Source organism: Canis lupus, chromosome 22 (assembly GCF_003254725.2).
Source record: "Canis lupus dingo isolate Sandy chromosome 22, ASM325472v2, whole genome shotgun sequence".
In the NCBI taxonomy this organism is placed as follows: domain Eukaryota; kingdom Metazoa; phylum Chordata; class Mammalia; order Carnivora; family Canidae; genus Canis; species Canis lupus.
In genome coordinates this window covers 10,982,041-11,004,469 of record NC_064264.1, presented here as the reverse complement: position 1 = coordinate 11,004,469, position 22,429 = coordinate 10,982,041, and the positions used below count along the sequence as shown (strand labels likewise).

Below are 22,429 nucleotides of genomic sequence, written 5' to 3'. Positions count from 1 at the left end.
TATCCCTCACCTCTCAGTTAATAACAAGGAGAAGCAACCTGGCAGTGTTCTATTGATGGTTCCCTTGATGTATTGAGACTGACTGCATTCTCCTCTAAAGTTTTTTGGTTTTCTTTTGCCACTTACCAATTCTTCCTTCACATCCCACCTTTCAATCAAGTTTCTATGTCATTGTCTATTGAACTTGGGTATTGATTCCACTTCCCTAAGGATAACTTTCATTATTTCCCAGTTTATTGCTGAAGTCTCCTTGATGATGACTAGTGTCTCCTTGTTGATTGCTCTTGTTATCTACCACCAAAGTCTGAGGGCCATTTCATGCCTTTGGAAGTTTTCTATAGCTGCTAAGTATCTCAGAGAACTTAACAAAAAGGAGAAGAAAACTGATTGAATTTTAATTGGCCTGGGAATGCAGTTACACAATCATTTATCTCATCGAAACTACAACCTTTTATTGGCTTGTCTCTATCTAGGAAAATGAAAAAAAAAAGTATAGGATAATAAATGCATTATGTATGGATCTATATTATTTCCTTTTTATTCATATTCTATATATTCCAAATTCTGATAAAAATGAATGTAGGCTAATAGAGTGCCAAACTCACAATATTTAATACATGTTAATTTATTATAATAGAAATAGTCCCAACTAGGTTAATTTCCTCTTGATAGTAACAAAAAGGTATACTTTATTAGTAGCAGTGTTGGTCACTTGCAAACTGTGTGTACCTAATCCTGTGAAAGAAACAAAATTTAATTACCTCAGTGAAGATGACTACATTGTGGTTGACTAATTTACTGATGAATAGGACTTGCTTATTAGAAGGCCAGAAATGCACAGCCCTCTTTCATTTAATAGGATATAGTAGAAAGAAATTGAATTTAGGTGTCAGATTGGATTTAAATCCATTTTTTTCAAGGTACTTACTAATATTGTAAATAGAGAAGCTACCCAACATTTCTGAGTTCTCTTCTCGCATCTGTAAAACAAGGATAGTATTGTCTGCTTTAAGGATTCAGGTTATGAAATTAGGTATTTTATATAAAGTGCCTAATGAATTATCCCACATATCATAAATATTTAGTACGTGGTAATCATTATAGTTTACAGTGCCTCAATCCTTAGCCATGTAAAGTTATATTATTTGTCCAAAAGCACTGTTTTCAAGGAAGTATATTTTTTACTCAGAATTTTTCTCTGGCTTTTCATTATACATAAAAGAAAACACAAAATACTCATAACAAACTCTTCCTTCCAAATAAGCTCATCTTCTTAACACAGGAACCAACCTTGGTATCTCCCTTTCTTCTTTTATATGATGTTCAATCTGCTGATAGCTCGATTCTCTCCTCCTTCATGCCTGTTTAAGTCCTATCATTTTTTCAAGGCTGAACCTAAATAATTCCACTCCGGTTCACAATAATCTTATTCTTGAACATTTTATTATTTTCCACTCATATTGACACATAGCTTTACAGTCAGAATAGCTGTATACAATACTGTTTCTCAAACAGTGGGGTGGGCAGTATATTCTCACATGTGGCCATGAATTGTCTATCCAATTTTATTTTGAATCATAGAAGATAATAAAAAATTCTTATTTTGAATAATCTTATTTGAATAATCTTAATCTTATTTTGAATAATCTTTGAATATTTTGAATAACCTTTTTACCAATTATTATCTAAGAGTTCATGGCCCATTCTTGCATTTTGTATTTATAATTATGTTGAGGCCAACAGAGCACCTATAGAAATGGCAGTGTCAGGATACTGAGAGGTATATCTTACTGCCCATAGTTCTAATGTTAAGATAATTACAATCATCTGTATTTTCTTGTATTTATGCAACACTTTACCAATAAAAGAAACTAAACTTATTTTATGTTCATAGTAATATAATTTTAGGCCATTTTAGAGTATAATATTTCAGTTCTGGAATTGTGATAGTCATTATTTGTACTCACCAATGTATATTGTAACATTGGGACCTAAAACATCCAGTCATCGTACAGTTAGATGGGGCTGCATGACTAGTGCTTACTAATATTCAAAGATGAGGTAGTGAAAATTATTCTGTATATCATTCCAGTTATTTCTCTGCTTTGATACATTATGCATGGAGATCCTAAATTTGTATGGTGAAAACTGCACTAGAGAGTCACCTGACATAGACTATGTGATAGAATTTTATGTGTTAAGTCATTGAGATTTGAAGTTTGTTATCGATGTAGCAAAATCTACTTATACAGACTAACAAAGAGCCCGAGCAATAGCTATCAATACAGAATTCACATTTTAGTAATTTTGTTTTAAAAAATAATAACATAACCCAATAATGCTGTTAATTTGAATTATGTTTTGTCGCTTTTGGCTCTGTGTGATTTGTAAAATTTATAAAACCAAATATTACTTTACTTTTAAGGTTTCATAAATCTATAAGTGCAAGAGTTTCACCACTATATTTATTTAAGTATCATTATCGTAATGTTAATTTAATTCTACAGTAGGAATCCTCAGATATATTTTGATGTTTTAATGAGGGTACACATATTACTAAAATTTGACAAACAATAGTTTTAAGTTTTAATTCATCGATTTCATATTAAGATAGACCTGAGGTATATTCTAAATAGCAGCCTTGCTGTAAGGGGCTAGGATATAATTCATAAAATTCAAGACTCATTTTTTTCCCTGTAAAACTGATGTATTAATGTCTTCCTTCTGTTAGACTTATGAGGAATAAGTGAGATATTTTTGAAGGCTAGTTATAATGCATGTCCGTAGTTCAGTGAATGTCAAATAAAAAAAAAACTTTTATAAGTTTACTTATGTCTTGTTTCTAAAATGTTTGATAAGATTTTTAAAGATGTATCAAAGGTTTTATATATTTTTGTTTTTACATTTTTATTATACTTCTCACAATGCTCACTAAGAGAGCTGCCATAGAGTAAGCTCTGGTTTCTAAAAATGTATATTGCATTTAACTGAATCATGACTTATTTCCCCACAAACACATGGTATAACCCCTACCATTTATTTACTCTATAACTCAGCTACTGCCTCCATGCTCTAAGGGGACCTACCCAGGTCCAGAAACCTCAGCTTTTTCTCCATCTCATTTTCTCAAAGCCTTATTTTCTGTACCAAGACAAAAAAGATAAAAAGAAATAAGAATAGAAAAGGAAACAAAAAGAATAAAAAAGAACAAAAAAGATAAAATCCACACTTATGTGATTGTCAATGGATGACTTCTCAAGTTAACATAACCCATTCATTCAACAACCAAACCAGGTGCTAAAATTAAAGTGTTGAGCAAAAGGAGAAATTGCTATGCCCTCATGAAGCATATTATGGGCTAGCAGAGATGGATAAAACAAAGGATCTCATGCAAAAATGTGAATTATAACTCTGATAAATACAACTAAATAATACTTCTAAAGGAGCTTATATTTGGATGAAATTCATTGTTAGAGAAGTGACGGAGAGTTTTTCTGAGGAAGTAACAATTGACTTAAGACCTAAGGAACATGAACTGGCTGAGAGATTGGTAGACAAAGGTAGGAGGTTTCATAGGGAGAGGACAACACAATCAAAATTTATGTGGTCAGAAGGAACATAGTGGGAAAGTCTCTAGTCTCTCTAGAATGCAGAATTGAATAGAGGGCAGTAGGACTAAAGCAGACAATAAGGAAAAGAAGGGTGTGTAGTGAAACTGTAGAAATAAGCAGGGTTCTATAATCATGACATATGAAGCCTGAATATTCTTTTCTATAAAAGTGATATATATTCCTTCTATTAGATTTATGGAGATTAAATGAGACACTTTTGAAAGTTTATTATAATGCATGTCCATAGTGCTCAATGAATATCAAATTAAAATAACTATTAGTTTACTTCTGTCTTGTGTCTAAAATGTTTTAATAAGTTTTAAGACTTACAAGACAGAGGTTTTGTTTTTTAATATCACAGGGTCTTTCATTTATCCCAAGAGCAATGGGAAGTGATTGGAATATATAAATAGGGCAGAGAAAAGTAACATTTTTTTTATTGTTGTTTTTGTTGTTGTTGTGTGTTAACTGAGGCTGTAGCAGTATGGAAAGCAAATGAATGTATGTGAGCAAATACAGCAGGTATAAGCTATACTCCAGGGAAATAATGATGATAGCCTGGACTAGAGTGGTCGTGGTAGGGAAGAAAAGAATATAACACAATAAAAATCTGTTTAAGAAGGAAAACTGACAGAGCTTGATGATGGGGAGAGAGAAGATGACAAAAGCAGCACCTACATTTCTGATTTGTGTATATGGTAGTGGTACACTCATCATCCTAGAAAATGTTAGAACAAAAAAAAAATGTTAGAGCATAAGATGAAGAGAAAAGATCACAAAGTACATTTTAGGAACATTGAGTTTGAAATGCCTTTGAACAAAGAAAGATACTAGGTAGGCGAGTGGACATACATTTTGGTGCTGGAGATAGAAATCTGCGCCAATAACTAAAAGTGTAGATTCAGATAAGACCTCTTGAATATGAGATTTTCGGTAAAGATTTGACTGAGCCAGATTCCAAGATGTAAGGAACTCTAATATTTAATGTCCAGGGAGAAGGATCTATAACTGCAGAAGTCAGTAAATAGGGCTATTGAAATTAAAGACTGTTTAATCAAGAAAGGAATAGTCAATAGAAGTCAAGTAAGATGAATAGTGAAAAGTGACATTTGGACTTACAGGCACAGATGTATCTATCAGCGATCTTAGGGAAATCTATTTATTTGAATGATGGGAACGGAAGTCAGACTGAGCTGGGTGGAGGGGTGAATAGGTATAAAGAAATAAAAGGAAGGTAAAAATAATTTCTCCTTAAGTTTAAAGAAAAATATGAGGAAAATATCAGAACTTGGACTACCTAAAGGAAGTCTTTAAACATTGGTATTAGGCAGAGGTGGGTGTGTGAGTGTTTGCTAAAGTAAAACTTGCCTATTTTATTTCCAAATTAATTGCATCTCATCTTACAAAATAGGTATATCCTTCAAAAGTGAATATGAATATAAATTTTGTCAAAATGAAAAAAAAAAATTTTGTCAAAATGTTTTAGATACAACATGAAAATGGGAGATAATCTCTTAATGAGATTCCTTTTTTTTTTTTTTTTTTTTGAGGGAGAGAGAGGGCACACATGTAGGGGGCTGGGGTATGGGAGAGAGAGAATCTTAATTAGGCTCCATGCACAGTGATGACTCTTACAAGGGGCTTGATCAGGACCTTGAGATCATGACTTGAGTTAAAATCTAGAGTTGGATGCTTATCTGAGTCATCAGGCACCCCAAATTGCTAGTTATTTCTGAATTTTCCACTTCTGTGACTATTTGAGAACTCTGTATTACACTTACTTGTATAGCTTTCTTTTTAAAAATATTTGATTTATTTATTCATGACAGATACAGAAAGACAGAGACATAGGCAGAGGAACCTATGTTCCTCCCAAGGGGAGCCCGATACAGCACTCAACCCCAGGACCCAAGGATCACAACTTGAGCCAAAGGCAGATGCTCAACCACTGAGCCACTCAGGTGCCCCATTGTCTAGCTTTCTTTAAATCAGCTACACCCATCCACATTCATGGCACTAGACATTAGCTTTACTAAATGCCATAACTTTTAGTGTTATCTAAATTGTTAACTGAATTTATTTATTATTAAAGTTGGACTCCATTCTATTATTGATTAGTATTGTGTTTTTACATTCCAACTAAGGGTTGATCAAATAATATTTTTAAATAAGAAAAAAAAGACTTGGATTCCTTGGAAAACTATAGAAATATAATTGAACTTCTCTGATAAAGGTAGTGTAAAGGTATTAACTATTATTAATATCTTTATACTTAATCTTCCTACGCACATTTTCTAAATGGTTTTTAATATCAAAACAAAGAAATCCAATTTCTCACCCTAGAAATAGGTATATAATCATGAACTACTACAGGGAACTATGTTCAACCCTTAATAACAAAAAATAATTTAATGGCTAAATAAATAAAATCTTATGCGTAGAATTTTGAGGACAAGCTTAAAGGAAAGCCACAGATTTGATCATGGTAAAATATTACCCATCAATAGAAATTGATATATGGATACAAATTGGTTCTTTCTTATGTAAACCTGAAATCCTCTATAACTTCTACTCATCATCCCCTAGGGCAATGGGTATGCTTATTTGTCACCTACTGAGTGGATCTCTGAATACTTGAAGACAGTGTTTATATTGCTCTATCCCAAGTATTCTTTCTCTATGCTAAATATGACAGCCTTCTTAAAAGAGAGCTTCTACTTTTCTCTCTTATTCTTTCATCTTCTGACATGTTTCAGGTACTTTTATTCCATCTAAAATACGACACTCAAAACCTAAGGTAATGTTCTATTAATTAATTAATTATCATTAGAACTGATAAGTGAATTCCATAAGGTTACAGGAGACAAAATCAATGTACAAAAATCTGTTGCATTCCTATACACTAATGTACAGAATTGTTGGGTCACTACATAGTACACCTCAAACTAATATAACGCTATATTTAGCTATGCTGGAATTAAAACAAAAAGCATAAAAAACAAAAAAAATCATTTCCATAAATATTTATTAAGTACTTGCTTAATAAATAGTACTTGCTAGGTACTATTCTAGGTACTAGGGATAGGGAAGAAAATAGAGGACTAATCCCTATAACTTACAAATCACAGGGTAGTTGTACATTTTAATTTAGAAAAAAGATTTGACCTTCTTTAGCTCCTTTACTCATCATTTGTAAAGGGAGTTCAATAACTATGAAGGTTTTCTTGGGTTTCCTTTTTTTAAAGATTTTATTTATTCATGAGAGACACAAAGAGAGAGGCAGAGACACAGGCAGAGGAAGAAGAAGTCTCCATGCAGGAAGCCTAATGAGGGACTTGATCCTGGGACTCCGAGATCATGCCCTGAGCCAAAGGCAGATAGATGCTCAACTTCTGAGCCACCCACGCATCCCTCTTGGGTTTCCTTTTAACATATTTTTCCCATTTCCTCATTTCTCTCTCATTCAGAAATAAAGTAGGTAACAAGGAAAGACTATGGCAGAGATTATATTAACCAGATCTTACTTCCACTCAAGTTATTTATTTTTGAGAATAAAGCTCACAACTAACTGCTTGTGGGTATAGTCTAAATATGGGGTCAACAAACAAGTGTTCTTGGTCTACCCTCCAAGAATTTGGACAACAGGGAAGAAAGATTATGTTTTGAAAATCAAACTATGTAGTCATCAACATTAGTGTATGGAACAGAAGAATAGTTATTTTTAAAATTATGGAAAGAATAAGTCTTGGGGTAAGCAAACTGTTTTTCTGATTGGACATATTAACAATTAAAAAACAAACAAAGTCAATCAGAAGGGGAACATGAGTACTGCCAATCTTAAAAGCAAAGCTTCTGGATGCTTCCTTAAGCAATACTTTGAGCAGAGAGCATCTTCTAAGGTTGTTACAAATTCTTTGTATGGGTATCTTCGCAGGTGTGTATCATTAAGGAGATAAATACCCCAGTTATTAGAGTTGCAGCGATTACATATTTGAATCTCACAGCTAATTCACTTTGCTTTTCTGAGTGTTTGCTAAAGTCCAAACTAATTTTGCAGTAAATAATCATTTAACTCTCTAGGCATTAGTCAGCAACTTGAGTTCAGTCTACTCTGAGAAACTAAAGACTTCACCTCTCTAAAACATCAAAGCCAAGGAAGAGCCAAGTCAGCCCTGGAGCCCTTGAGGGGTCGTCTTCATGGCGAGGATTTCATGGAGGAGCAATCTTCTATTTTATTATGTGCCTTGAGTTCTTTTTATTAATAAAGACCTAGATCTTCCAGACATATCCAGACCTTTAGTGATGACCATTACCGTCCTCACTCTTTTGCACCCCACCAAGGCAGAACTTTGCTCCCTGGGTCTGTTCAGTTCCTATAGGTTACCTCTTCTCCAGGCAGAGTGTCTAACTCCCTAAACACTCTACATTTTTTTTGTTTAATCCTATGTTTGTTTAGCATGCTGCCTGTGCAGGATTAGAGCACATCTAATCGTTAGAATTATTGTACTCCCCACATTTTACAGATCGGTTTGTCTCATCCTTAATTATTTATCTGGTGTATTCACTGATGACACTGGGTAAAACTCTTGTCATTCCGCACTAGTTAAAATTAAAAGTAAACCGTGACACCATTTGAAGTACTGTTGAACTTTAGCTCTCTTTCAGTTAAAAGATTCTGAAGAACAGGTGATCAATTCTGAATTTTAAAAATAAACACAAATTATTTTCTCTGTTGAGTAATTAATGCATAATTACATAATTACTTTATCACATGGCTCTGATCAAATAATTATATATGGCCTTTATGCAGGCTCTCTGTGCTCTAAGCATTTTGCACACATGATTAATTGGCTAGAGAATTTTTTCTTAAAGGGATGATTATCCACTAAATTACTTTTTAACATTAAGGAACTATATATTTATAGATGAATTTAACAACTAGCTCACTGCAAAAAATGGCCCCAAATCTGCATCCTTCCACATACCACATACTTTGTAATATGACTTTGCAGATTTTTCTATCAAGAGGTAGAACCCATTCTCATTTCTTAAATCTGGGCTGGATTTGTGACCTGCTTTATTTTATAAAATATGGCAAAAGTAATTTGCCAGACAAAAGGCAAAGCTTCCAGGGCTTCCACACCTGTGCTTACTTTCTTGGAACTATGTTCAACCACCAGAAGGACAAGTATAGGCTAGCCTGATGAACTAAGTCATCTCATGCATATATAGAGAGCCAGATGAATGCCAGACATGTGAAGGAGATCATATTAGGAAAAGCCATCCTCTAGACAGCCAATCTGGTAGTTAATTAAAAATACATAAGTAAACCCATCTGATATCAACTGAGCCTAACTCAGATCAGCAAGACTACCTAGGTAACTCTTAGACTACGGAGTAATAATAAATAATAATAAATAAAAAATAATAAATGCTTATTGTTAGACTCATTAGAGATTAGATTATGTTGTTGAGGGCTGAGAGGCACAATCAGCCGACTGACACAATCTCTCTCAGATATTCTTACTCCAATCCACAGAAGACATTTCAACATAGTATAGACTATATTATTTTCCATTGCTAGTAAACAACTCAATCTCTGAATGTCCACATGCCACTCAAAGATGTCTGAAACCCTTTATTTGTCCAAATTGTGTTCCTATTATATTTTATAACTTTATTCAAGCTAAAAAAATTTATTTTTTTCTACATTTGCTAGTTTCTCCCATTCAATTATTTACCCTAGCCAATGAAGTCTCCATTTAAACATTGATCAAACAAACTGAACACAGGGTGCCTAGGTGGCTGAGTTGGTTAAGTGTCTGCCTTCAGCTTTGGTATTGATCCCAGAGCCCTGGGATCAAGCTCTACATTGGGCTCCTTGCTCAGCAGGGAACCTGTGTCTGCTTCTGCTTCTCCTGGTGTGTGTGCATGTGCTCTCTCGCTCTCACTCTCTTGCTCTCTCTTAAACAAAAAAACAAACAGGAAAAAAGAATTCTCAACTCTTCATTTGCACATGCTACCATAGTTTGGAACTATATTATCTCTATGCTGAATTAATTAATTGCTTTGTCTTGAGTTTCTCTCTACAAATCAGTTCTACCAGATTTTCCCCCCACAACATACACCTAATTTTATGACTCCTTCCCTTAAAAGTAATTCTTTGTTAAGTTTAAATATAAACCCTTTCTGTCAGTAAGTACATATATATTTTTCTGTGTGGTAGAAACACAAAGTTCCCCAATATAGATAAAATACTATCCATTGCAGTACCATTAGCTTCATTTTCAAAAGAGTCTATTTGGGTAGTGAATTTATTGGTCATTCAAAATATATTTCTGCTTTGATGGGTTAAAGAACAATAGTACCACATTGACAGATTACATGATATAAGCCAAAACTTGGTGCTTCTTGCATAGGAGTTGAAGTTCATATGGCTTTGCAAATCCAATATCAAATTTTGTCATTTGCATGTTCATTCTCATCCCAAATACACCATCCTTCCTAAGGTGTCTTTATTCCTTTACTCAAGATAATTCATCTGTCTCAAATGTCCTTTCTTCCTCCTCCGTAGGAAAAATTCTGCTTATCCAGTGAAACATAGCTTTAAAAACACCATCTCAATGACAACTTCCTTGATAATACAGTCAGAAATAATCCCCATCTATGAGCTCTCACAGCAAGTTTTTACTAATATTATTATAGTACTTAACTCTTTGTTAGTTGTATAAGAGTTTGTCTTCCCTGATTCACTGTGAGATCTTTGAAGGTGATGATTATATAATTTTCATTTTTTGTATTCTTAGAATCTAATAAAGGGCCTGGCAGTAGATATAAGTAACTATTCTATGTCAATAGCAACATATTATATGTAGAGCGAGGAGAATTTTCCCTCATTGATTCCTAGCATATGTCTCTATGGAGTAATTGCAAGAGGCAATTCATGAGCAAACTATTCGGAATTTTTTTCACATTCCATATTATATTTTAGACTAACAGCAGCACGGATGTGGGCAGTATTCCCAGTTTATAAATGAAGAAACTTGGAGAAATAAGGGGAATTGACAAAAGGTACAGAGGCTCTTTAACTCTACAGTTTGGTATATTTTTACATGACTAAAATCTTAGATTTAAGAAAACAATTTCATCATAGCATACATAGCATGAATTAAAATCCTCAAAGTATTCAACTAACTATAGGGTTCATATATACTGAAAAGTTAAAACTGTGCATGAAAACTTTAAGGCGTATTTTTCACAGCATACGTTATTGAACCGTTTTCCCACATACGGGCTCATTGTAATTCTAGTATCTTGGTAGCCCAAAAAAGACCCTGCTTGTAAAAGAAAAAAAAAAAGTGACATAACAATGACGACTGTAAATTATTTCATATGTTTCAAGACATGAAATGAATAAAAAACACGTTGACTTTAAATATAATTCTTTTAACAATAAAACTTCAGTTTAAATTTGTTTGAAAGAACTTCTTCAGAAGTTTTATGAATGACCTTCTTTACTGCATGGCTATAATCCACATTTCCTTAAAACAATTTCCTTTGAGGGTCACCTGGGTGGCTAAGTCAGTAAAGCATCTGCCTTCAGCTCAAGTCTTGATCCTGAAGTCCTGGGATTGAGCCCCATGTCTAGCTCCCTGCTCAGTGGGGAGTCTGATTCTCCCTCTCCCTTTGCCATGGCCCCTGCTTGTTCTCTCTCTTTCTCCCAAATAAAAAATTAAACTCTTAAAAGAAAAAGAATTTCTTTTGCTCTTATTGTACCATGTACATGTTTTCTGTCTTGAAGTTTGGTTAGGCATTGAAATGCATAAGACAGGGATTTGTCTCCTCTGCTGATTCTGCGATACCAGTACATTCTTTCCAGGCTATGAAAAGAAAAAGCACTGTAATGCTAAAAGTCTGTATCAATAGAAGCAATAATGATACTGACAGTAAATTGACAATAAGCAAACTAACTTTCAGTACATCTGCTGGTATGTAGAAATGATGATCTCATTGATTTTGGGTTGGTTACCTATTTATTTATTTTTTTGGTCTTTAATCTAGAATTCCTGCCAGACTTTTACGCATACTCTTTTAGGATACTGTAGCTAAAACTCAAAACAAACTTTAAAAAGTTATGTAATGCTGCACTTAATACGATACAATTCAGTAGCTGAAATCACCTCCTAACTTCAGAAAGGGGTTACATATAGGACAATTAGGCAATCTGTTCATCAGGTGGGTCTACTGATAGAGCAGTTTTGGAGCAGTTACGTAACTCAATCACATGCTTATCTGCCACTTATCTGCATATGGTGTATTCACAGTGTAGAAGATATATTTGGAGATATATTTTGAAAGGGTAATCAATTTTGTCTCTGTGAGTGATCTTAGTTGTGAAAGAATGATCCACACAGTTGTGAGTGAATGACTTAAATTTTAGACTGATAGAATTACCTACTTACAATATCTCTGATGAAAACTCACTGGACTAGCCACTAGCATTTCTCTCTTAACATGTAATCTTTAATGAAGTTTTTCACCTAATATCTTATGTATTTAATTACCTTCCACTCTCAATGAAGAGAGAGAAAAGATTAGGTAAAAGGTAGAAGTTTCTCAGGATATTCAGTTTTTTCTACACTCAAGTCAAAACTGAAAATATCAAAAAAGGTAACTTAAGGCCTTTTCCCCTTAAATTCCATGTAAATAAGACTATAATATGGCATTTTTTCTCCCAATAAAGTAACAGAATTATTAGTGTCAGTTATAGTTCTTTGGATGTAAGTAATAGAAATTGATTATAAATTGTTCAAACAAGAAAAATGGATTCCAGGCAGTCCACAGGCTTGTTGGACGAATGAATGTGATTTGCCTCATGTGGGTTATTTGTTCATCCTGTGTAATATTGGCGGTATTGGGTACTGGGGTTTCTACTGTTTGGGGTAGTGAGTCAGGACTTGTACCAGAACAAAGAGAAAAGGGATTTTAGATAGACTAAAACAACAAATTCCACTGAGGCAGTAAGTGAATCATCTATGAAATTTATTCTTTTATGATTATCATCCCACTTATTATCCTCCTTTGTTCTTTACAGTTACCTCTCATAATGAGAAAGGAAGTGAACTGCTATTAGCAAAGTGAAAGGTAGTTTTACATGAACTGTGATTTTTAATTATTTAGTGATTTAAGAACAAGGAGAGATCAGTAATGACCATGAGACAATATCTCACAGGACCCTAAGGGGGTTTGAGTAAAGTAAATCCAGTCTAATATTACTAACGTAAGATTTCCTCTTGGCATGTTTCAAAGTGAAGAAAACTGTCCATGGAATTAGTACAATGGATTCAAGTTCCAAATTTTATATCTCATCTTATATAAACCTGGGCAAGTCAATTAATCTGTCATTTTATTCATGTGATAACAGGAGAAACAATTTGATCCACCAACAGCATTATTGTAAAAAGATATAAGTATTTTTATAAGAAATGATTTTTGAAACACAAAGACTTAAATGAATAGGAGTCATTGAGCTCAGTCTAACTGAACATTTGTTTATTTTATTGCCTCTTTTCTAAATTACATTTTAAATTTTGGAATTTGAGCTCTTGATAACATTTCCTAAATAACTCAAATAACATCATAACTACAGTCTTAGATAATTTCTACACTAGAAGTTTCAGGAGGGCAGTGATGACTTCTGATTTATTTATAGCTTTAGCTTCATGTCCTTCAGAGCCCAGTATTTTGAAGGTACTAAATAAATATTTCTTGATTGAATGAAATTCATTCAGTGCTTGAGATTTAGTGCTCAAGAAATCCATTCTTATCCTGAACTGTAGAGCAGCAAATATATAGATTCAAGAAATTTCTTTTTTGGAGAAGTTGAACAAGCTTATAACAAATTTTATTATTCTCTATTTTATTTTGAATGTAATGAAGTAACAATGGCAGGGGTTCAGTTTTGAAATTAAAAACATAAGTGTTCCATAAAACATAAATTATTTTTCTGTGTTCTGGAGTAGTAGCACCAAGTTGCTTTTATGCACTGTTTATATAAAGAAATAACCACAATGGTGTGTTTAGTTACACAAATGTACGCACTTCATTTATCTGTTTTCTCCTGAAGAAAATGTAAATATAAAACTATATAGAAGCTCACATTGAGATGCTATATGTTTTATTTAACAATATGAGTTGGGTGTGCATTTAGCAGGTGTCTTAGTTGGGCTGCTATAACAAATCACCAGAGACTAGGCACCTGAAACATTTCTCATAGTTCCAATTTCAAGGTGCCAGCAGATCCAGTGTCTGTTGATGCACACCCACTTCCTGTTTTGGAGATAGCTATCTTCTTGCATTCCCCATGGTGGAGAGCAGAGCTAAAGAGAACAAGCTCTCATTCTCATTTTTCTTGTTAGAAGGGCATAAATCTCATTCTTGAGGGCTCCACCTTTATGACACAAATACCTCCCAAAGTCCTAGCCAACCAATCACCATCACATTGAGGGTTAGAATTTCAACAAATGAAATTTGGTGGTTTGGGAGGGACATAAATATTTAGTCCATGGTAGCCAGAGTATACCATAACAGATTTACAAAATCAGTGCCCTGAGTAAAGATCTAAATGTAAGTGCCCATGAAAATGTGGGTTTTGTTGTTGTTTTTAACCAAATGTCACACAGGTAATCTGCCAATCCCGAGGACTGATCTTCTCTTGACCTTATGATGGAAGGAACGTTGTGAATAGGATTCAGATTGGATCGCCATGTCTCTGCTTAGACTGTTGGCACCTCCTTCCCTGTATGTTATTTAAAGTTAAACAATCCAGACTTTGGAAGTGTACTAGCAACTGGTTTGATAGCTTTTGTGGAACCATGTAAATCAAACATGTCTTGTGTATCATGGTGAACGGTGTTCTTTCAGGGTATCACCTAGAGTAGAAAATGAGGGAGGCCTTTGTTGAACAGAGGATGAAAAGGAACACTTTCTGGGATAAGTTGGGTACAGTTTACAACTAGGTTTAAGTTCCAAAGCTCTTCTGTTAGTGAAAGGGGAGCTGGCCCCTGCTAAATGTAGCAGATTGGGGAATAAGGAGAAACCAATTATAGAGAACTCCCATTATCTGTGGATCTAAAAGTGGTATCTTATCTTAAAAAATGTAAGTACCTTTGCTTGTGAATTTTATATTTCTGTGTATGAGAGAATTATATCTAGCACAAAAATAAAATGTGCAAAATAGAAGCAAATCTAGAGAAGCCCATCACATGATGGCAGATGACAGCCTTAGAAACATAAAGCAGATATCTAGAGAGGGAGGTCTGGCTGAGCAGACCACTCACAACTGTCATGGATTTCTAGAACCAGAATCTATTCCCTGGGTACCTACTTCTGGAGGAAAAAGATCCATACAAGTTTAGATTCCTATTTTTATTTACAAGATAACAGCTGAGACTATAGTTACCTGGATGTTACAATGTAGATTGACCCTCGATGGCTGGATAACATGGGATGATGTGATCATAATTAGGGCTAAATAACAATTTCACTATTCCTCCTCCCTCTCTCACCCTACGTCTACTACATACACTCCTTGAGCCCCACAGTTACGAACCATTTGAAGTTCTATTACTGCAGACACTCATTATTCATTTCTATATTCAGGCAAAGAACTAAAGAAAAATCCTTAAAAAATAAATCTGTCAACTTCTGCAATGGCCTGAGTTAAAAGAGCCCCTGGAAACCACCATTCTATTCTGATTTTATGAATTTGACTATTTTAATACTTCATATAAGTGGAATTACACAGTATGTGTCTTTCTGTAACTGACTTACTTCACTAACACAATGTCCTCAAGGTTCATCCATGTTGTAGCATGTTGAAGAATTTCTTGCTTTTTAAAGGCTGAATATTTCACTGTAATTTTATGCTACATTTTCTTTATCTATCAATGGGCATTTAGGTCATTTCCGTATCTTGGCTATATGCAATGAATATAAGAGTGATAAAATCTCTTTGAGAGCTCAATTTCAATTCTTTTAGATAAACATGCAAAAGTGAGATTGCTGAATAATATGGTAGTTCTATTTTTAATTTTTTGAGGAATCTCCATTCTGTTTTCCATAGCAACTATACCACTTTGCATTTCTACCCATCAATTCTTAAAACAAGTTGGCTTTGGAACATATCCATGGTGCTCTTTCCCAATCGTTTTTCCATTAAAAAAAATTAATTGCTATTACTTTTGTATACACAAAAACTTAAAGTGCCAAAAAACCCTATGTATTTCTGCATCTGTTTATTTACCTTGGAAATAGTTGCTATTTACCTTGGAAATAGTTGCTTTGATTTGAAAGTATTGCTTTATGGGTAAGAATATCTATCTATCTATCTATCTATCTATCTATCTATCTATCTATCTACCTACCTACCTACCTACCTACCTACCTACCTATTTAAAAAGAGACTCTATGAAAAACAAACTTAGTTCTCATATATTTCGAGTTTGGTTTGGGAAAAATTCAGTTGCTATAAGAAGCCAGATTCAGACAGATGATTCCCTCTTATGGTCTTATAATCACTAGAAAGTGTTTTGCAGGGAATTGGACATGCAGTGAAGATCATGTAGAAACTCTGATGATGCGAATTACTGTACTTGCTAGGATATTTTTAAAAATTTAAATTCAACTTAGTTAATATATTGTGTATTATTATTTTCAGGGATAGAATCTACTGATTCACCAGTTGCATATAATACCCAATACTCATTACATCAAGTGCCCTCCTTAATACCCATCACCCAGTTATCCCATCCTCCCACTCACCTCCCTTCCAATAACCCTCAATTTGTTTCCTACAGTTAAGAGTCTCTTATGGTTTTCAAGTGATAAAGAACTAAGCTACGATATAAATTTCTTGCCAAGTCTTATTCTTATGTCTCTTCTCTATCTTCACAGTGATTATAAACTTTTGTTTATAATAACTAACTCCAGAAAAATATATATATAAAAACTTCAGGAAGCCTAATGATATAGGTTTTTATCAAGTGTAAACAAAATGCAGTAATTCTTGATCTTTTTTCAAGGTGGAATTGTGAATGGAAAGACCTTAGTACAGAGATTTGCCCATGCTCTAGAGCTGGAAGTCAGGTTGGGTAGATCACTTTCCCTACCTGCCTTTGTTTCTCTGCCTATTGATGGGTAGAAAGAACTTAAGAAGTCACTTATTCAAGTGCTATGGGGGCCAAATATAATGTAAATGAGCAAAAAGAGCCACTGTAACACAGTAGCAGTGGGAACAAGTCTGCAGAGAACTAGTAAGCACATGTCATTTTAAACAAGGCCAGCTGCTAGTTAGCAGCAAATTATTGTAGAAAAGCAAGTCCAGTATCACAAGTTTGCAAACTCACCAAAAGAAGTAGAAAAAATCTGGTTTTTGGATAAAATATCCTAGTTTTTAAATGTTAAGAACTCAGTGTTTTGCACATTACCTACCACAACATGACACAGAATTGTGTTCTTGGCTTATAAGCTTCCATTTGGCAACCTATGAGCAAGTGGATCTCCAGTTATGGTGCTAATAAGCCTTAACTGGAAGTACTGAGCAATTAACATCTCTTTTATTCAGAATCATGCAAGCACTTCTGAAGACTTTAAGGATATCATTGGGCTAGAGACTGGAAAAAAACAGTTCATTAATGCCAAAAACTGGTTGATAAAGTACCGGTTACATTTTTTTATTAATTTTATTATTTGGTTGTATGCTTGGTACTAAAAGTCACTATTATTTTCATGATTCTTTTAATATTTTTTATGTCATGTGTGATTACAAGCTTGTAAGTATCTGCAATTTGAAATAACTAGGTAAGTTGAACATGCTACATATTGTTCTACATTCCATATTTTCTTTCAAATCAAAAGCTCCTGAAAAAAAATGTATTATTACCAAAGCAATCTCCAGTATTATAATTCAGTGAAAAGTATAGAGAGCTCGCTGCACCTGCTAATAATGGTAGCCTCTATCAGAGTCTTTGCCTACAGTCTCTTTGTCAGGAAAAAAACAACAACAAAAACAAAACAGCTTTTTGATCTAATTATCATCATTTCCGTTGATTATGGTGTTTTTCAGAGAATTAGACTAAAACATAGTGTTGCTTATATGACGAGATCAAATAATGACAAAGGCACACATACAAAGAGTGTTTGATCTCAATGACAGACTAAACCTTCCAAATTGTTAATTATTAAGACATCATATTGGGAGAGGTTTTATGGGGCACATGGAATTTGGATGAAAAATAGACTTCTCACTTTTACTTTTTAAATGACTAATTTGCTCCGGAGAGCGGTAAATAAAATTCCTATACCTGAGATTCCTTTTAAATTTCTAGAAAGATAATATTAGCTCTGGAAGTGGACTAAAGGTGATCTTTTGTGTTAGTCATGGTGTCTACACCTCAAGGAAGCAAATTCATCTGATGAAATTTAAAACTGATAAAACACACGCCCAAACCATTTCTTACTTAGCTAGCCTTTCCTGTTGAAACTACTTTCCACTCTGAAAGAAAGCATTTTTATTCTTGGCATTAACATTTTCACAACGATATGTGTTAATTTACAGACTCTGTTTGTTTCCCCTGGCTCAGCACTTAACTGAAATATCAATTTGAAACTGAGGTTTGCTTTTTCTTTTATTAATGGATTACTTTTCTATTTTTTTCTATTGTCTTTCTGATAATATATTTCATATTGATGTTATATATGCTAAATAAGATTATCCAGGTCTCTTACTTTTGCTTTCAAATTGTCCTATTTTTATTTTTCTGTCTTTTAAATTTTCCACAACCACTGTACTAACTTACCTAACATACTTCCTCAAAACTTTGCTTTCAAACAAATACACACAAGCACATACATGCACACACAGAAAGAGAAGGGACAGGAAGGGATTTTTTTTCTTTTAACTTGGGCAGTAACATTTTGGGAAGCTTATATTTTGTTCTTGTTTCAGAATGCTTCTTCATTCTAGTAGTTTCTTTTTTAGGTAATATGCTTTCTTCTCTAATCTTTATGAGAATGCTAATTTGGAATTAAAATGTATTTCTCTATTTTCATAAAGCAAAATTCTCTTTGTAGTTTATAGCTCCATGTGTTCTGAAATATGATAGATCTTTATAATTACCACCTCAATTATGATACAGAACAGTTTCATCGTCTCTCCAAAAATTCCCTTTTGCAGTCCTTCCATACCCCCAATTCTTGGCAACCATAGATAAATTCTCCAGCCCTATAGTTTGTCTCTTCCAGAATATAAATGGAATCATATGGTATCTTGTTTGAATCTGGCCTCTTTACTTAGCAAAATGCATCTGAGCTTCATCTATTTTACTGGGTGTATCAATAGTTCCTCTAAATTATAATGTTTATTAAAGAGTTTTCTCTTTTACCAAAAACATGTTTGATCTTCCCCGGATCAACTGTTCTGCTTTGTTTTTGGCTTTTGGCTTACATAAATAAATGCCTGACAATTGTTAACTACTGTTTATATTTATAAATGAAGAGCCATTTTATTAATAAAATAAACCTTTCTACCTGGAGTAGGCCCTTTTTTCATGACTGATCTTCCCCATAAGAGAGAGAATAATAGGTTCCTGGGAAATAGGAGGGATTACTGACTGTTAATTTTTTGGGGGAGAATGTAATAGGGGATTGCACACATGGGGTAGAGAGGTGATCCTTTTTCAAATGCCAAAATAAGGATTTTTGGTGGGATTGATATTTACACTAAAAATATATTTTCCTGGTCTTTCCTGGCAGATTATTCAATTTCTTTCTAGAGCAAGGTTTGTTTTGTTTCCTTTTAACTAGAAGTAAAGGCCATTGCTGCTTTCTCCTCCTTCCCTCCCCCTCCTGATCTGTATGTATGTATATGTTGGAAGAGTAAGTGCCAAGGAAGATGAAAATACATGTTAGGTATACCAGGCCAGTGGCTGTAGAGAATGTCCACCCATTTCAAGCCTGATGTTCCTTCACAGCTATGCTGGAAAAGGACATCTCCCAGTTTAGCAGAAATATTTGTCTCTACCTTTTAAACACTATGAACCAATTGGTTTTTGTTCTCAAGATTCATCGTTTCAATTTCTGAAATGCTCTTGATCCTGCTTCTGTCCTCAGTGTTTAATGAATAGTCACTTTTATACATAATCATCATTCCTTCATGAGATTTAGGAAGGAAGAGGCAAAACTGTGTGCATTCTCAGCCATTCAGAACCAGACGGGACTCTCATTGTGGGAATGCCTGATCTCATGCAAGAACTGTGTGACCCTACACTAGGAGTTGAAGGATGGTCTTCATTACTTTCCACAGTACTATGGATTCCCTGTTTGTCACAGATCCCCAGAGTCTAAATTTAGCTAAACTTTTCTATTTAATAGTAACCTCTTGAAAGCTGAAGAATCTTTGTATCCAAGGTGTTTGCATGTGGGTGGGTAGGTGGGTGGTTGGTGTCAAATGAAGAAATGTAGATGGTTTAATAGACAGTAGAGCATGTTTGGTGGGAAGAACCTTCCATATACTTCTCAAGTACCATGGAGAAATGCTCTACTCTGACATTTGGTTCACAGTTATAGGGAATAGTGAAGGAGGTAATTATTACTGGAAGGAAAAATGTTAGGTTTTTAACATGCATTTTAGTGCTTGTTTTTCTTTACATATCTTCTTCAAAATAGTTGACATCATATAAAGAAACTGGGGCTTAGGAAATATTTCCCAAATCATTCAGCTCATAAATAGCAGAGCCACCACTCCAAAATATTTCCTCTAGTTCCTAAGACCAGACTCAACAAAAGGATCCACTATATCCTGCTTAGAAAGGCTTACTTGGAGGCAGGACTTTGACTCAGACTAATTCACACAGCAAAACAAAGTCAATTTAGTTGGGCACTATGAAATTTATGTGCTTTGATTTCTCATTTACTCTTTTTCTCTTCTTACCAAGATTTATGCTTGTTAACAGCTTAATTGTGCTGTTATTCATTACCATATAATCCAACCATTGTAAGTGTACAATTTATAGTAAATTTATAGTTGCACAACCATCCTGACAATCCAATTTTATAAAAATTTCATTGCTCCAAAAAATTCTCTCATGCCTATCTGAAATTAATATTCATATTTACCATACCTCCAGAACAACAAAAAAAAGATGTTTTATCTCTATAAATTTGCCATTCTTCTGGATTTAAAAAAACATATAATACATAGTATTTCATATGGATTCTTTCACTTATCACAATGTTTTCAAGGTTTATACTTTTGGGGGCATATATAGGTGGTTTATCCCTTATCACTAAAAGAGTAACAGGCTTAATGGGTTCCACATTTTATCCATTCACCAGTTCATGATTTATTTGGGGTATATATTGATTTCATACTCTGTAACCTTTAGAATTCATTTATTCTAAAAATTTTTGGTGGAGTACTTATGGTTTTCTATATATAAAATCATGTCAGCCACTTATAGTGATAGTTTAACTTCCTCCTTTTCAATTTGGGTGCCTTTTATTTCTTTGTCCTGCCTAATTGCTCTGTCTGGGACTTAACAAGATTATGCTGAATAAAGGTAGCAACAGTGGACACCCTTGTCTTGTTCCTGATCTTAGAAAAAAAGTTTCTAAGTAAAAGCCTTTTACTGTTGAGTGTGATATTACATATGAGCTTCTCCAAATGGCTTTTATTATGTTATGGTACATTCCTTCTATATTCACTTTGTTGAGAGTCTGTACCATATATAGAGGTTGAATTTTGTCAAAAGTTTATTCTGCCTCTATTGAGATGATCATAATGATTTTTATTCTTCATTTTGTTAATGTGATAAACCCACTGTTGGATTTACAGATGTGAAACCATCCATGAATCCCCAGGAATAAATCCCATTTGATCATGACATATGATCCTTTTAATGAATTGTTGAATTTAATTTGCTAATATTTTGTTGAGGATTATTTCCATTTGTGTTCATCAGAGATAGTGGCCTGTGATTTTCTTTTTTGTGTGGTGTCCTTGTCTGGTTTTGGTATGAGGGTATTGCTGGCTACATAAAATGAGTTGGGAGCATCCTCTCTTCTTCAATCTTTTGGAAGAGTTTGAGAAAAATAAGTATTAAATCTTTTATGAATGTTTGGTAGAATTTGCCAGTGAAGTGCCTAGTCCTGAACTGCAGTTTGTTGGGAGGTTCTGATTACTAATCACTAGTAATCAGGTGTAATTATTCCTTACTGGTAACCAACCTGTTCAGATTTTCTATGTTCTTATAACTCAATCTTGGAAGATTGTATTTTTCTAGATATTAACCCATTTCTTCTAGGTTGTCCAATTTGTTGGCATATAATTGTTCATTACTAGTGTTTAATAATCCTTTGTGTTTCTGTGGTATCAGTTGTAACTTCTCATCCTTAATTTCTGATTTTATTTATTTGGTCCCTCTCTGTTTTATTCTTAGTCTAGCTAAGGGTTTCTCAGTTTTGCTTATCTTTCCAAAGAACCAGCTCTTAATATCATTGATCTTTTCCATTATCTTTTCCGTCTCTATTTCATTGATCTCTGCTTTGATTTTTATTATTTCCTTCTAAATTTGGGCTTTGTTCTACTTTTTCTAAATCATTTGGGTATAAAGTGAAATTGGTTATTTGAAATATATCTTGTTTCTTAAGATAAGCCTGAATTGTCACAAATTTCTTAGAAGCACTTTCACTGTACCGTATAGATTTTGGTACTATTTTCATTTGTCTCATGGTATTTTTTATTCCTCCTTTGATTTCTT

General features: G+C 33.9%; 2 long non-coding RNA genes across 9 annotated transcripts in view; both read right to left on the bottom strand.

The window, feature by feature from the left end:
* The window catches only part of LOC118351967 (uncharacterized), an 839,933-nt gene that overhangs the window by 210,913 nt on the left and 606,591 nt on the right, over window positions 1-22,429 (bottom strand). The gene's annotated exons all lie outside the window — the stretch shown is intronic.
* The window catches only part of LOC125753336 (uncharacterized), a 33,072-nt gene continuing 11,261 nt past the window's right edge, over window positions 619-22,429 (bottom strand). The window contains exons 2-3 of the long non-coding RNA XR_007404918.1: window positions 929-980; window positions 619-735 (exon numbers count right to left, since the gene is read on the bottom strand). This is a non-coding gene — a long non-coding RNA (uncharacterized LOC125753336). The remainder of the gene's footprint in view (window positions 736-928; window positions 981-22,429) is intronic.